Here is a 15,895-nt window from a genome sequence, read left to right as displayed (position 1 = left end):
CATCTCTCCATAACATTCAGGGATTTCTTGTCTCTTGCTCCTTTAAAGACCTTCTCTTTATCTTTGGAATTTGCAAGCTTCACTATTAAATGTCGAGGTGTTGAGGGGTTTTTATTGATTTTGGGGGGGAGGGAATCTCTCTATTTCTTGAATCTGAATGCCTGTTTTCCTTCCCAAATTAGGAAAGTTTTCAGCTATGATTTGTTCAAATACATATTCTGGTTCTCTGGCCCTTTTGGCGCCCTCGGGAACCCCAATTAAACCTAGATGTTTCTCCCTCAGTCTGCCATTTATTTCCCTTAATCTATCCTCATGATCTTTTGTTTGTCTCTTTTTTCCTTCATTTCCCTTTTGCCATCAACTTGTCTTCTAGTTACTCACTCGTTCTTCTACCTCGTTAACCCTTGTCGTTAGGACCTCGAGTTTGGATTGCATCTCATTTAATTGGTTTTTAATTTCTGCCTGATTAAATCAAAATTCTGCAGGCATGAAGTCTCTTGGGTCCTTTATGCTTTTTTCTAGAGCCACCAGTAGCTTTGTAATAGTGCTTCTGAATTGGCATTCTGACATTGAATTGCAATCCAAATTTTGTAACTCTGTGGCAGAGAGGACTGTTTCTGATTTTTTCTTTTCAGGTGAGGTTTTCCTTCTAGTCATTTTGCTCAGTGCAGAGTGGCCAAAAACAAGTTGTATTGGGAAAAGGAGAAAAGGAGAGAAGAGAAAGAATAAAAGAAACAGGAAAAAGGAAAAATAAACAAAAAGAGGGGAAGAAGATAAGAAAAGAAAAGAAAAAAGGGGTGAGAAAACATCAAAAAACAAGAAACAAGGGGGAGTACCCTCTGATTCTCTATACTGTAAATCCCTCGACTTCCCCTGGAATTTTGCAGTGCAGATGGTCAGTAATTTGTTTCTCCCATATCCGTCTAGCTGGTCTTCTGGGGGAGGAGCCTGCTGTGCTGATTTTCAGATGTTAGCACTTTGGGGAGCTGCTCGGCCCCCTGCCTGCTGCAGGGCTCAGGGGAGGTTGTTTATACTGTTTATCCCGTAAGGCCACTGTAAGTCTCATTGGGGGTTATTTCCCCTGTGAGGCCCGAGGAGGAACAACCACAGTGGCGGCAGCCAGCTCTGGAGCCCTGGAGTCAGCTCCCGCAGTAGCTACAGAGCTCTCGGTGTGCAGGGGCATGGATGCTCAGGGGGTGGGGCCGCTGATCTGCTCAGCTCCAGGGCCGCTGGCGCCAGGAATGTCCTTGCTGTCCTGGGCCCTCCCGGCATCTGCCTGTCCTGGGGGAAGCGCCAGATCCTGGGCAGTGTCCCCGGCGCCCTGTGCTCCCGGGCCTATGCTGTTGGATTCGCGCTCCCAGCCGCGCAGCCCCCTCCGCTGGGAGCCGCCGCCCAAGCCCCTCCGAGCTGCTCCCGGGTCCAGCTTTGAGTGTGCTGAAGCTCTTTAGGGAGCTCGCCCCGGGTTGTGGGGCTCTCCCTGGGGCGCAGGTGTCTGTTAGTGTCCCTGGGAGCCTGAGGGCATCCCCGCCCCTCCTGGGATTCTGCTCCAACTCCCTGCCAGCACCTTTCCCACCGGGATGATTGGCGAAGCTCCTGCTTCTCTGGGAAGGTACTTTCCTGTCCTAGGGACACTCCTCCAGGCCTTATCCCAACTCCTCGTGGGCCCCTTCCCCTTGGATGCCTTTTGTTTCTTTATTTCTTTTCTCCCCATCTTCCTACCTTGATAGAAGAGGGAACACTTCTTGCTGCAGCATTCCAGCTGTTTTCTCTTTAAATCTCAGGCCAAATTCGTAGGTTTTCAGGATGATTTGAAGGTTATCTAGGTAATATGGTGGGGACAGGTGACTTGGGGAACCTACTCTTTCGTCATCTTGCCCCGCCTCCCAACAAAAGAAAGTTTTAAAGTAAACATCATAAGAAGTTAATTTGAACATAATTTTCACCTTTACCTGTGTATCCTTATGAATTTATATGTTCATACCTCTATGAATGTATCTATTCATATGTTTTAATATTCGTATTAGTTGAACCCGTTTGATCAAAGTCTGGTAAAAATATTTTCATATTTATTAACTCCTATTCTGTCAAAAGATATGGATTCTATTAGAGGTCTTAACAAAACAAAGATTAATAGAATGAACACATTTACAGTATTCTAAATATTTTAAATTATTTTATTCTATGACTATTTTACTAAAGGGATATTCACATCTGAGGACGAAGGGAATAAATCTGATCTATTATCTTCAGCAAATATAAATACGCCTTCCCTTCACTAAAGTATTTTATTCTCTATCAACAATAGAAGGTCATAAAAATCACAGTTTCCATGACCAAAGTACTTAAGAACACTTCATAATATTAATCATAATCAAAAAAAAATATTAATCATAATCAGTGATGAGTGACACGAGAGCGTCACACACTTTAAGAGAAAGTGTGACAGAGAAGAGTAGGAGGCAGGTAGTTCAGAGAACTGTCATTTTAGCCTGGTGATGTCTGCTCCCCTCTGTGGGTTACAGATTGGAGCAGAAACAACCCAGAGACAAAGATTAGACCGGAAGCTCAGTATTATTATGTAAGAATGAAGAGAGAAGGTAAAAGCTGCTGTCTGTGCATCTGCCCGCAGCGCCTCGGCCCTGCAGCTCCTCTCCTCCTTGGGGGTGTGCCCGGGCCAGGGCAGCCCCCACCCAGCGGAGAGCTGCAGCTTCCTGACCAGGAGGGGAGCCCCTCGCCCAACCTCTGCCAGCGACTTGCTTTCTCAAGCACTTGTATCAGGGCCACACATGAGGCTGCTGACCTGAGCCCTCACCTTGACCTTCAGACACCCTCTAGCCAGGCCTTTGCGTAGCTCTTAGCCAGAGCTGATTCCTCTTACCTGACACTGAGATAAAACTGGGCCACCTGGCTGGACACAGTCCAGCATAGGACTCCTCACCTTGGCTAAGTCTCCATCTGCAAGTTGTGAGACTGAGCCCCACCTTGGGCGCTGAGGGGAGACCGGGTAAGACTCCCTCATCCTCTCCCTCTGCCCCTCTGCCCTGGCCTCCCCCTCCTTCTCCAAAACTAAATAAATAAAAGATTGAAATTTATATGAACTTACTATAGAGGCAGAAATGGCTAAATCACTTCAACAAATTAATGGCGAACCTGAGTGAAAAGGAAAGGGCTGAGAGACAGTCCAAACCTAAAAGACTGAGAAATCAACAACATAAATACCATTTATTACTCAAGAAGTTGGGCTCTTGTTGGGGGTGGGACGAGTATGTGAGGCAAATGGAAAGCGTCTGATTTTGATATGTGATTTAATTATTTAACATAATGATGTTCAATTATGGGCTGGAGTTTCAGAGGCAAAAGTCAAAGGGACAATACTTCCAGGCCTACCATGTAGGCTAGCACTGAGGAGGAAGGAAACTGAGGAATGAAGCCTTCCGAAAAGGTGGTTCACAGGGCTCGGGGTTAACACAGCACAGCAGCTGAGGGACTCGGGCTTCTTCATCATAAAGCTATAGAATTGATTTGTACAGTTTCTAAGACTGTACAGAGTATTTTATATCACCCACAACAAGTACTATATGGTCGTCAACGCTTGCTGATTGTTGAGACCTTACCACCTACAAACATACTTGTGAAACAGCTCCGCTTGAGAAAGAAAGAAGTAAAAGAGTGTAAGACACAGGAGTGTATTTCATCCACATTTTATTAATTATCATAGGAAATAAAAACAAAAAACCTTAGAAGAGCTCTACTTAAATGACATTTTGACGAATACTTGTTCCATGTCCAATTCTAAAAATTATAAATTGCATTTTTAATTAGGTTCTGGAAAACACACTAAAAGGGCTCAATTGTCATTATCTCTTAAAATGCTAATGAAGCAATGAGGACTGATTATTGCATTATTTTGGGCTTGTTGGGATTCATCTTCTTTAGTAGCAAAACTACTAGATACAAACATGAATTCTTCAATTACAACTAATGGTTTTCTTTCTTAATTGTCCATGCTTAGCAGAGATACTCAGCAGGATTACCCATTATTACCACTGTGATTCAGTTTCATTCAGAGTCATTGTCAGGATGTGTTAGTCATAATATCAAGGTATCATGACATCATCATCATCATAAACATTACCACTAATTTAGCAGTAGGCAATCTGGAGTGCCAAGATTTAATACATGACTTTTTAAAACTAAAAAGAATCCTTGCCTACTGCTAAAGTTATTTACCTTTGGATATTTTTAAGGGTTTATCTTTTTAACAAAATGCTCAAGGTAACTTCATGTCTGGAAAAAAAGATATATTTGTACTTTGAAATTGTAAGTCAAGAGCTATAATTCTACTAACATATGCTACTAGCCATTACAATTACATAATTAGCCATCTTATTATAATTATATTATTGCTATTATTATTAAAAGTGTTTATATGGGCTAAGTACAGTCCTCAAACCTTCGTACATATGATTTAATCCTCACACAAGACTTATGACAAACGAATCATTGCTCATTCTCAGATAGGAACGGGAAAGTGAAATTGAGTGGGAAGAAACAAACCCTTATAAACTAAAAAACATAAGGTGAATCAGCAAACACATGGCATGTAGGTCCTCGCCCCATTCATGGGATGCCTCAGAGTAATCCTCAACATGATGGCACAATATTACCAAAGATGCTAATGGAATATCCCTTGCCTGCCTCTGTCCATATTACCAAAAATGTTTATATAATTTAAGATGAATTTACGGTTGCTGTTATCAGTAAACTTTTAATTCTTTATTCAAACTTACTTATCTGAAGTCTGTCCTCTATAAAATTATAATCAATTCTTTGTTTTCTTCCAATAGTTATATTTCATATTCATCAGCTTTTCCGGCTCAATAAGCGTCATATATGGATTATAATTTTATTACATGCTACTGAACTATATACTACTAGACTTCAGAATTCCCTTCCATCCAAGCAGAAGTTAATGCAATATAAAAGAGTAAATTGTAATAGAAGTAGCCACTATCTTCTTTCTGAAATGTCTTAAAAGAGATAACTTTAAGAACGAATTGGAATATAAGAATTAAATAATTTCCACACTCTGAAAAACTTCTGAATTCTCTTGAATTCTAAAAAGCTATTAAAGTATAATCAACCAAGGATTAAGAGACAGAATAATCCATATATAAAACAATATATATTAATTTTTCACACCCAAAATGTCATTCTTGAAAGAGATAACCAACTGAGAAATTAGGACTGAAATTCAGATCCAAATACTCAAGCTTTATCCAAAAAATAAAACAACAACAGCAACGATGACAACAACGAACATGAAAAAAAAAACTGCTAAAAAACAAAGAAATTAGGCATGAAAAAGGAATAACTGATTTAAAAAAAAATCATTACTGTACTTCTCAGGATGAGATGCTGAATGTCTTTTTCTTAATAGAAAGAGGAAGATAAGGTTCAAAAGCATGGTCTGACAGCAATTTAGCCTTCTAATTAAAAGCAGGGCGGCAATATGGAACCTAACTTGGCAGCATGGTGATTCAGTTTTATCAGTTCAGCAAGACTTAAGTCATGTTCTGTGATTAAAACTATAGCTCTCACATGTGCATTGTCAATAGGAAACTTTTTAATAAAGATAAAATATGGCCTGTGAGATTTAAATCTGGTGAGAATTTAAATTTAACTTTAATTAATAATGCTCTAGCTAGAAAAATATTGGTGTTAAATATACTGCATATAAAGCAATGCTGAGTTTATTTGAAAAGGCATGGATTTTTTAAACTAATCAACAGTAATGTAGTTTTCAGGGTGAAAAAAAATGTCAGGGTACTTGACGAAAAAGGTAATTTATCTCCATAAAGAATTTTTACATCCTGAAACTTCATATATCAATCATTTTATCAACAACCACATTTGTACTTAAGCATATTTTGAGTAATGTATTAATTTCCAAATAACATCTATCTATTGATAAAATATACTGTTTCCATAAATTAGTTTAATACTCCATAGGAACCCATTCAGTGTAGGTTAAAAAATAAACTAGTGATTAGTAAGTGAGAGAGGGTTGAGTGTCAAGTTCATCTTTAAATGGAAAAAAATACAAGTATGAGTAAAGTCTTTGGGATTAAGGTAAAAAAGACCAAAAAATGCCATTTTTAATACAGATTATAAATCTGATATGACCTGATATATCAGTAGATTTTTGTTTGGGGTGTTGATGTTGTGCCTTTCGTCTTTCGTTATTTCTGTATGGTTATCATGACACCTAAGTGTGACTCCATGTTTGGACTGAAGAGCGGCAGGTTTAAGTATCGTGATTAGCAGATGAAATTATGTAGAAGATGATGAAAAATATATCGTAGGGTATAAAATAGAAATATCACCTGCCAGCCTGCTCAACAGAAGTTCCTATAGGACATACTTCCTGAGGGGTTCAGGTGAACACCATCTACACCTACTTCTGCAAACCCACCCCTGGCCATGTCTCTCATGCGATATCACCACTCTATGACCCTGAGGCCTAGGCGGTAATTTCCTTTGTCCTAGTAATTAGTTCTCCATCCTTTTTTCTCTGCCAGAATCCTTATGATGAGACTCTTCCTAGTTTCCTGGCTCTAGAACTGAATCTCTCCTAGTTTAAGCCAAATCTTCACTCTCTTCCCCATGGATTAGATATCCTGTCTTTAAACATGTGCATTTCTGCAAATACAACTTTTTTTCCTCAGATCTCTGCAACTCCACATCATTCTATGTAGGCAATTCTGTTGAAGGCAGCTACCTTAATAACTTCCCCTTCCCCCATCTCTTATAGGTTAGACCTGAATTAAATTACTCACCACAGCTTAAATAAAATCATTAAAGATTATTTTATTTGACCTTCTGTTGAATGAGACTCCCAATAAAATAATCCTGTTTTTCACCTTCATGTTTTAAATATTTAAAAAAGACCATTTAACATATCTTGTCGAAAAATTTCAGTCAGAATCGCCCTCCTGATACTCACTGATAGATGACAATTCCTAAAAGACAAATTGCCTCAACTATTTGAGTTCTCTGTAGTATAGCTTATGATATACCAAAATATCAAATATCCCTGGATATTTAGGGCCAATTGTTCAGCTTCACAGTTGACTTTATCTGTTTTTCTTTTTTTTTAATATATTTTTTTATTTATTCATGAGAGACAGAGAGGGAGAGAGAGAGAGAGAGAGAGGCAGAGGGAGAAGCAGGCCCCATGCACGGAGCCCGATGTGGGACTCAATCCCGGTTCTCCAGGATCACACCCTGGACTGAAGGTGGCGCTAAACCGTTGAGCCAACCGGGCTGCCCGACTTTATCTGTTTTTCGACTGTGTTCTAAATTAGGTGGAAAGCACCCAAGGTTTGAGAGTTTCTTCTTTAAGCATGCCACTTGTCTTCCTTGACCTCATTTCTTTATGTTTATCCCTATTGGAGTCCTGTGTCAAGCTCCAGCTTCAACCAGAAATAATTTTCAGTCCTACTGTAAGCCAGGTGCAGAAGAAGATACAAAAAAATGACTTTAAAATATTCTTGCTAATACAGTTATTTGAGATAATTTCAGATAGTTATTCAATGGCCTCTCAAAAGACTTGTGGCGATGCTTTCAAAACAAGGCCTTTAAAATACAAAACTTCTTAAGTAGAAGGATCTACTTTTAAATTACATTTGCTTTTTACCCTTCTCTACCAAGTATAGTCCATTATTACATTGAAAATATACAGCTAAGGCCTAAACATAGTAATGGAGTCATACTTTATTTATATCATTCTATAGTCTAATAAAAACCAATATGACTTTCCAGATTTTAGGGATGAGAATATGATCCAAATCACGCCACTCAGATTTGGGGGATATGTGGGGGAACTATAGGAAACAGAATCTCTCTCTCTTTTTTTTTTTTTTTTTTTGCAGGTGGAACTACATAAGATGACAAAATATAACAAAAAATAAAGTGACAAAAATAAATATGACAAAATATAATTCCCCTGCATACCCCCCAAATCTAAGTGGCCTGATTTGGGCCATGTTCTCATCCCTAACCTACTGGCTGGGAACAGGGGCCAGGGAGACTCTATTTAGTCAGATGTAGGTCACATAAGTACTTCCAGGTTTTGGGTGACACCAACCTATGAAAATCTGTGGAGTGAGGCACATTTTTCTAAAAGAAAATCAGGGTGCTGAAGCCAGAAAACAGATGCTGCTTAAAAAAGAACATCCATCCAACACACACACATACTTGATATAAAATGTTATATACTCAAAAATTCATAAGTTTAAATTATAATTAATATATAGTATTTTTAATATTCAGATCAAAGAAAGACATTATGTCTATTTGTACATCAACTCTTATGCTTATGAAATGAAATCAATATAGTTATCATAGGAATTATTTTTTTTTATTTTATCTATTTTTTTGAGAGAGAGAAAGCAAAAGAGCAGGAGCAGAAGGAAAAGGAGGAGCAGGTTCCCTGCTGAGTGGGGAGCCCGATGGGGGCTCGATCCTGGGACCCTGAGATTGTGACCTGAGCCCAAGGCAGATGCTTAACTGAGCCACCCAGGGGCCCTACAGGAATTATTTAAACATCATTTTGATGACACTGACTGTATTGATTTCCTAGAGCTGCCATAACAAAGTACTACAAACTGGGCAGCTTAAGCAAACAGAAATTTATCCTCTCACGTTTCTGAAACTTGAAGTGTGCCATCAAGAAGAATGGGTCCTGGGACGTTCTTGCATACTCAGGAGGAGACTCTACTCCATGGCTCTCTTCCAGCTTCTGAGACTGTTGGAATCTTGGGTGTGCCTTGGTTTGTGGCAGCATAACGCTAATCCCTGCCATTGTGGCTGCATGGCCTTCTCCTTTATGTCCATCTGTCACCTTGTTCCTCATTATATAAACACACCAATCATACTGGATTACAGCTTACCCAAAATTCGTACGATCTCATCTTAATTTGAGTATATCTACAAAGACTCTATTTTCAAATAACGTCACAAATACAAGAGTGAGGGGCTAGGATTTCAACATATACCTTTTTTTGCGGACACAATTCAACCCATAATAGTAACTTTTACCTTATAAGAGAAAACAGTGATTAAAAATCTAGTAATTAGAGCCCATTTAATAGAAATAATTTAAATCCAGGACTGACACTTAGCTGACTATATATGTATTTTCTTTTTCTTTTTTTAAATTTTTAAAATTTATTTACGATAGTCAAAGAGAGAGAGAGAGAGAGAGAGAGGCAGAGACACAGGCAGAGGGAGAAGCAGGCTCCATGCACCAGGGAGCCTGACGTGGGATTCGATTCCGGGTCTCCAGGATCGCGCCCTGGGCCAAAGGCAGGCAGCAAACCGCTGCGCCACCCAGGGATCCCCTATATGTATTTTCTTAATTTTCATTTTTTGAGTTATATATATTCTCTATTTTATTTCCTAATGTTTTCAATTTAAAATGGGTAGGGAATAGAAGTTTGTCCATAGATGCAGTTCCGACCTCCATTTACTAAGAAAGAGTGCTCAAAATCTACACAAAATTTACAGTATAGTGTGTCAAAACTAAGTGGAAATCCATATGTTCTTTAGTTCCTTTTTTGATAGGAGTTCTTTTTTAAATTCCCATATAGTTAACTGTTATATTAGCTTCAAGTGTATAATATAGTGATTCAACACTTCCATACATTAGTCAGTGCTCATTGTAAGTGTGCTCTTAATCCCCTTAACCTATTTCACCCACCCCCTGCACTTCCCCTCTAGTAACCATTAGTTTGTTCTCTATAGTTAAGAGTCTGTTTGTCTCTCTTTTGATAGGAATTATTGATATTTTAGAATACAAGCTTCTGTGCATAGTTTAAGTGCTCTTGAAAAAAACATTTTTTAAATGTGTGAAATGACAATATTGTGTAAAACAGTAAGATGCTTTGACCCTAAATGACAGCCTGTTAGTTTTCCTACATCTCTCCCCTTGCTTCTTTATTAACTATCTCCTGAAAGCCCTCAGGGCTTTAGTTAATTGTTAATCTGCAAACATTACCTTTGGCTTTGGGTTAATTAATTTTTCCAAGTTAGAAGGGCTAATAAATAGTACAGCGCAGACTCAAACCTCGTACTATCTGATTCTCAAGAAAATTCCCACAAAATTCCCTAAAATAATGCTACCTCCTTTCTTGCATTAAAGTCTGAAATTTTAAACATGTTGTTGCCCATCTTGCACTACAATTTATTTTAACTTCTAAATGCTCTGTCCTTACCTGAAGAGACAACCGCCTCTACTGCAGTACAGCCATAATTAGCTTGTCTTTAGTATGATGGTTCAAAGTAGCAGGTAAGAATTGTGGGGGATATAGTATAGTGAGAGGCACAGGGCTAGGTGTTATTTTTTTTTAAAGATTTCATTTATTTATTAATGAGAGACACACACAGAGAGAGAGAGAGAGAGGCAGAGACACAGGCAGAGGGAGAAGCAGGCTCCACTCAGGGAGCCTGACGTGGGACTCGATCCTGGGTCTCCAGGATCAGGCTCTGGGCTGCAGGCAGCACTAAACCACTGCGCCACTGGGGCTGCCCAGGGCTAGGTGTTAAATGACATAAAACCTAGTTCCAGATGCACCACTTAATATAAATAGTTAACATTATAGGCTCTTTAATGTAACTCTGGGCAAGTCCCTTAACTGTCTGTCTGAGTAGCTCCAAAGTTAAGGAAGAGCAAGCCCTCCTCTTCCAATCATATGAAACTGAATCATATCAAACCTGTAAGAATATCGTGAAATACTGCAGATCTAATGCATACGAACTGATGATCAGCCGACGGTGTGGATGTTGATAAAATATTTCAAAAGAAATTTGGTAAATTAAGTTGCTAATAAAGTTTTCTCCAGATATTATTTTAAAATGTTACCTTTGCAAAGTCCTCCTGAAAATCAAAGTCATCCTTTGAATGACTACTGCTCTTTTTCAAATGATATAAATAAAAATTATTGGCAGAGTTAAGTGTTACATTTCAACCTTTATGATTAAAGATGTATTCACTAGCCTGCCATTCACAGGGCTTGCAGAACACTAAAAAGACAAAACTGGAAGTTTAGAAAGCATTCTCTGCAGACTTCTCATTTTAAAGTTCAGAAATTAGAAGCTAAATGCGTTTGATTCAATGATTTTATACAAAGTTACATAAGTGGAAATAATTCCATCCTTTTCCTAGTAGCAACAACAACTTCCCTAAGAAGTCTAACTTGAAGTTGCAATGAATGATTATGAAAATAGCCAGGTCCCCAGCATAAATGCTGATACAGGTCATGATTTGGAGAAGCCTCAGAATTTGGAATCAAATGAGATATATATGAATTCTAGTTCTTATTCCAAATAGCTGCATGATCATAGGCAAATTATTTGCATTCACTGAACATCAATTTTCCTTTTCGTTGTAATGGGAGCAATGAAAGGAATAAAAATGTGAGCAAAATAAAAGCAAGAAAGATGAGAGTTGGTATTGAGAACTGAATGAGATAAAAGCTAAATTCTCATGGTATGTAGTAAGCATTCAACCAATGACAGCTTATTTCTGGACTCTTAAAAATTATGCTTTAACAAAATGAGCTAAATGAATAGGCTGTTTTGCTTTTAAACCATTAGTAAATTAGCAGAAGCTGCATTATAGCTTGGTAAACATCGAGGTCAGTATCTAGGAAATCTGACTACTAATTTCAATTGCATTTATCAGTATTTGTGAGCAAATCAAAATCCAAATTATTCTGTTTGTTCATATGTTGCAATCAACAACAATCTCACTCCCCGTAAATAAAACTTTGAAAGATTTTGTGCGTGTGAAGGTCAAATGAAACAACATATGTGAAAATGCTAGGAAGATGCTCCTCCATAGAGAAGCCAAATTACTATCAACAAACAAAAGAGTAAATGTAAATTATAACAATAAAGTATAACCTCCTCAGCATTGTATCAAATAGTCAAATTCATCTGCTTGTATTTGAGGGAAGCAAAATCACACTGAAAATTCCATTCTTCTACTCTTTGAGGATTTTATTCAGTCCTTTAATTAGATATGTCAAATGTAGTAAGAAATATACCAAAATAACAGATAATTCAATGTATTTGCTGCATAGAGCATTTAGTTAAAAGAACAAAAAAGGTAGAGTAAGGAGTCATGTAACTTTTTTTTAAACTTAAGCTTGAAACAAACTTTGTTTGTTGGAAAGTTTGTGAAAAGTAGAAAGTAGAGTACTCCATGCCCTGAGTTGATGATGCAGTGGGTAGGGTACCGGGCTATGTATACAAACACTGCCCACGTGAGTTTGAGGAGTAGCTTGATTATAATATCCCTGATCTACCAACGTACCAAAAATTAATATGTAGGAAGAGAAATAATCCATCCTCAAGAGCTTTCCATGCTTGAAACCCCTTCCAGGGATCCCTGGGTGGCGCAGCAGTTTGGCGCCTGCCTTTGGCCCAGGGCGCGATCCCGGAGACCCGGGATCGAATCCCACATCGGGCTCCCAGTGCATGGAGCCTGCTTCTCTCTCTGTCTCTCTCTCTCTCTCTCTCTCTCTCTCTCTGTGACTATCATAAATAAATAAAAATTAAAAAAAAAAATATATATATAGAAACCCCTTCCATAAAGTAAAATAATAAATTCTTAAGATTAGAAAGACTTAGGCTATCATATAATCACAAATAATCAAGTGGTTCTGAAAGTGTACACAGCTTTACTAGATAAAATAGAAAAATCGCTGATCGTCTATTTCCAGATGCTTTGAAAGGGCTACACTCTGAAATACCTAAGGGGCAAGTAAATTATGCAAATAAATGGTGTGAGGATGTGGAGCAACAGGAATTCTCATTTACTGCTAGAGAGAATGCCAAATGGTACAGCCACTTTGGAAGATCCTTTGGCGGTTTCTTACATAAATAAACATACTCTTACCATATGTTTCAGCAATCACACTTCTCGGTATTTATCCAATTGCATCGAAAACTTATGTCCAAAAAAAAAAAAAAAAAAGAACCTGCACAAGATTGTTTATAGCAGCTTTATTCATAATTGCCAAGACTTAGGAAAAACCCAGAAGTCTTCCAGCAGGTGCCTGAGTAAATAAACTCTGGTACATCCAGATAAGGGAATATTATTCAATGCTAAAATGAATCGAATTATGAAGCCAGGGAAACACACCGGCCCAGGGCAGCGCCGTGGGAGCCCGTGCCTCTGCTGTGAAGCAGGCACAGCCCCAACCCCTGTCCCCGCCACTACCATCGCCACCCTCTAAGGACAGGAGAAAATTAGTAACCCCCCCCCCCCAGCCGTCAACAAGTGGGGATGCAACTCATGCACGGGAAGGTGCAGCCGCGTGTTGCTCGAAGGGAGAGAGAAGTTAGGGCTGTGTGTGCTCAAACCCTGGTCCTTTTCAGTTTGGAGAATGCGCAGAGGCGGGGAGCAGTGAGCAGCTCTGCTCACTGGGGAGCACAGGCTCGGAGGGGCCTGCTCAGCTCCTCCCCGCGGCAGAGGCCACGGCCAGAGGTCACGGCCAGGGGTCACGGCCAGGGCCTTAGGCCGGGCCTGCTGGTGGCGAGGGGTGTGCCACAGAGGGGAGCTGGCTGGGTGGGCCGGGGCCCCACAGAGGCGGGGCGGCCCAGCCCGGCCCGGGGCCGCCGTCTTTGCGGGTGCAGCCCCGGCCTCAGAGCCGCCACCCTGGGCCCAGGCCAGTGCGCACCTGCCTCTGGCGGAGCGGCCGGCCCAGCCCTGCGGTGGCCCCAGCACACCCGCGGGACACACCAGCGCTGCCGGGCGGACCTGCCGGGACCTCTCTGCATCCATTTAGCTGCAGCTTCGTTCTCACTAGGCCGCTGACTGCCCCACTGCCACGGGAGGCCCCGGGGCACAGCAGGATCAGGGAGACGCGGACAGAGCCCTGCTGCCCCGACCACGTCGCCTGGGGGCCTGGAGATCACAGCCCGCGGAGGACAACTTTCCAATAGAAGGTATTCCTTGTGCACACGGCACCTCAGCACCTGCAGATTGTCTAAACAGCTGATAGGAATTCCTGCTAGAAATGTCGATGACTTACCCATTATAAACCCAAATTAATCCATGGCCAGGGACCCCTGGGTGGCTCAGCGGTTGACTGTCTGCCTTCGGCCCAGGTCATGACCCCGGGGGTCCCGGGATCGAGTTCCGGGTCAGGCTTCCTGCAGGGAGCCTGCTTCTCCCTCTGCCTGTGTCTCTGCCTCTCTCTCTGTGTGTGACTCATGAATAAATAAAATCTCTGTTAAAAAGTCCATGACCTAAAACAAGGCAGGGTTAATGAAATGAAAAGGAAAACAGTGATTTTTTTGAAATTATATTTTATTCTTTTACAAAGATACTCATTTATTTGAGAGAGAGCGTATACTAAGCAGGGGGGTGTCAGGCAGAGGAGACAGTGGCTCCCAGCGGAGTGGGGAGCCTGACCTGGGGCTCCATCCCAGGACCTGGGATCATGATCTGAGCCAAGGTCAGACCCCTAACACACTGAGCCACCCAGGTGCCCCAAAAGTGATTTTTTTCAAAGTTACAGCCTATCTAAAGCTCATTAAATTGTGTAAAATCTTGATCATGCCACCACTGTATAGTTTCATCCGTGCATTTACCCTCTAAATTTGTCATAGTAAACAGTAAATTTTCATGTCATATTCAAGAAGATGCATGTCCTCATTAAAACTCTCTTTCAGTCAATTTCTGTTGTGTAAACTCATGATTAGCCACACTAATGAACAGAAGCAATGGCACAGAGGATCCTATGTGAGGAAATACAAAGGAGTCTATTTTTGGCATACCATATTTTTGGTATGATTTCCTTTATTATAAAGCAGATTTTATCACACCAAAACAGTTGTACTTGAATTTATTTGAAACTATTATATTTTCCTAAAACTCTTACTATTTTACTAGTAAAACAAACAAACAAACAAAAAACAAAAACAATGCTGATATATTGTAATTTATGAAAAGTAACTCAGAAGAGGAAAAACTCTTCAATGGTAAACCACAAGGTAGATAAGCTATATATGAACAATCAGTTGGGTCCTAGTCAGATAGAAGAAAGTTTATAGAGGCAAAGACGTGTGTGTCTACACATGTGTAAATGATGTATCTGCTCACGCATGTACACTTGTGCATATTTATGCATATATGTAGAAATGGTTTGGTGATGAGAAATTGCACCATTTGTCATGAAAAATTATTTTTCCATTAGTAATATTTTAATTCTGCATATTTTGTGGACCATTCTGTAGAAAAGCAAGATATAATTCACAATGTGGATGGTTAAAAGGGTATAAATTTCGGCACAAAAATATAATGCTAAAAAAATGTTATGCTAAGGCAAGATTTTCTTCATTTCTTTCAAAAAATATGCAAACAGTCCCCAAGAGACTGGAGAAAATCAACTGATAGTGATATGTGATATGGATGTCCACATACCATGAGAGTATATTAAAAATTATAAATACTTCTAAAAAGTCATAAAATGTTTCATGTCCAAAAGTTCAGATTTTGAAAATGGTACTTAGCAAGATTCTTTCATCACAAAAACACAAGAAACATTACAAATCAGCAAATCTCAAGCCTCTTCTGTCCAAGTGATGCCCACCATCTATCTTAGTTAGAGACAGATGAGAAGAGGACAATTTGTCTCACCCCTCAGGGAGTAACCCAGGGTCCACCAACGGGTTAATATGACTCAAAACCAAAACAAATGCATGTTTATCAGTCTAGTTTTTTGCGTTTTTCTTTTTTCTTTTGATACAAGAAAAAAAAAGACTTCCCCATATATGTTTATCAACTATGCATGTTCAATCAATCAGAACCCCGACCTGAAAA

General features: G+C 39.8%; 1 long non-coding RNA gene across 1 annotated transcript in view; it reads right to left on the bottom strand.

The window, feature by feature from the left end:
* Positions 1–14,178, bottom strand: part of LOC111091126 — a 134,184-nt gene extending 120,006 nt beyond the window's left edge. Inside the window, exon 1 of the long non-coding RNA XR_005373991.1 lies at positions 14,103–14,178. This is a non-coding gene — a long non-coding RNA (uncharacterized LOC111091126). The remainder of the gene's footprint in view (positions 1–14,102) is intronic.
* Positions 14,179–15,895: the final 1,717 nt, after the last annotated feature.

Source organism: Canis lupus, chromosome 19 (assembly GCF_011100685.1).
Source record: "Canis lupus familiaris isolate Mischka breed German Shepherd chromosome 19, alternate assembly UU_Cfam_GSD_1.0, whole genome shotgun sequence".
In the NCBI taxonomy this organism is placed as follows: Eukaryota; Metazoa; Chordata; class Mammalia; order Carnivora; family Canidae; genus Canis; species Canis lupus.
The sequence above is the reverse complement of the archived record's forward strand: the minus strand, read 5'-3'. Positions and strand labels throughout refer to the sequence as shown.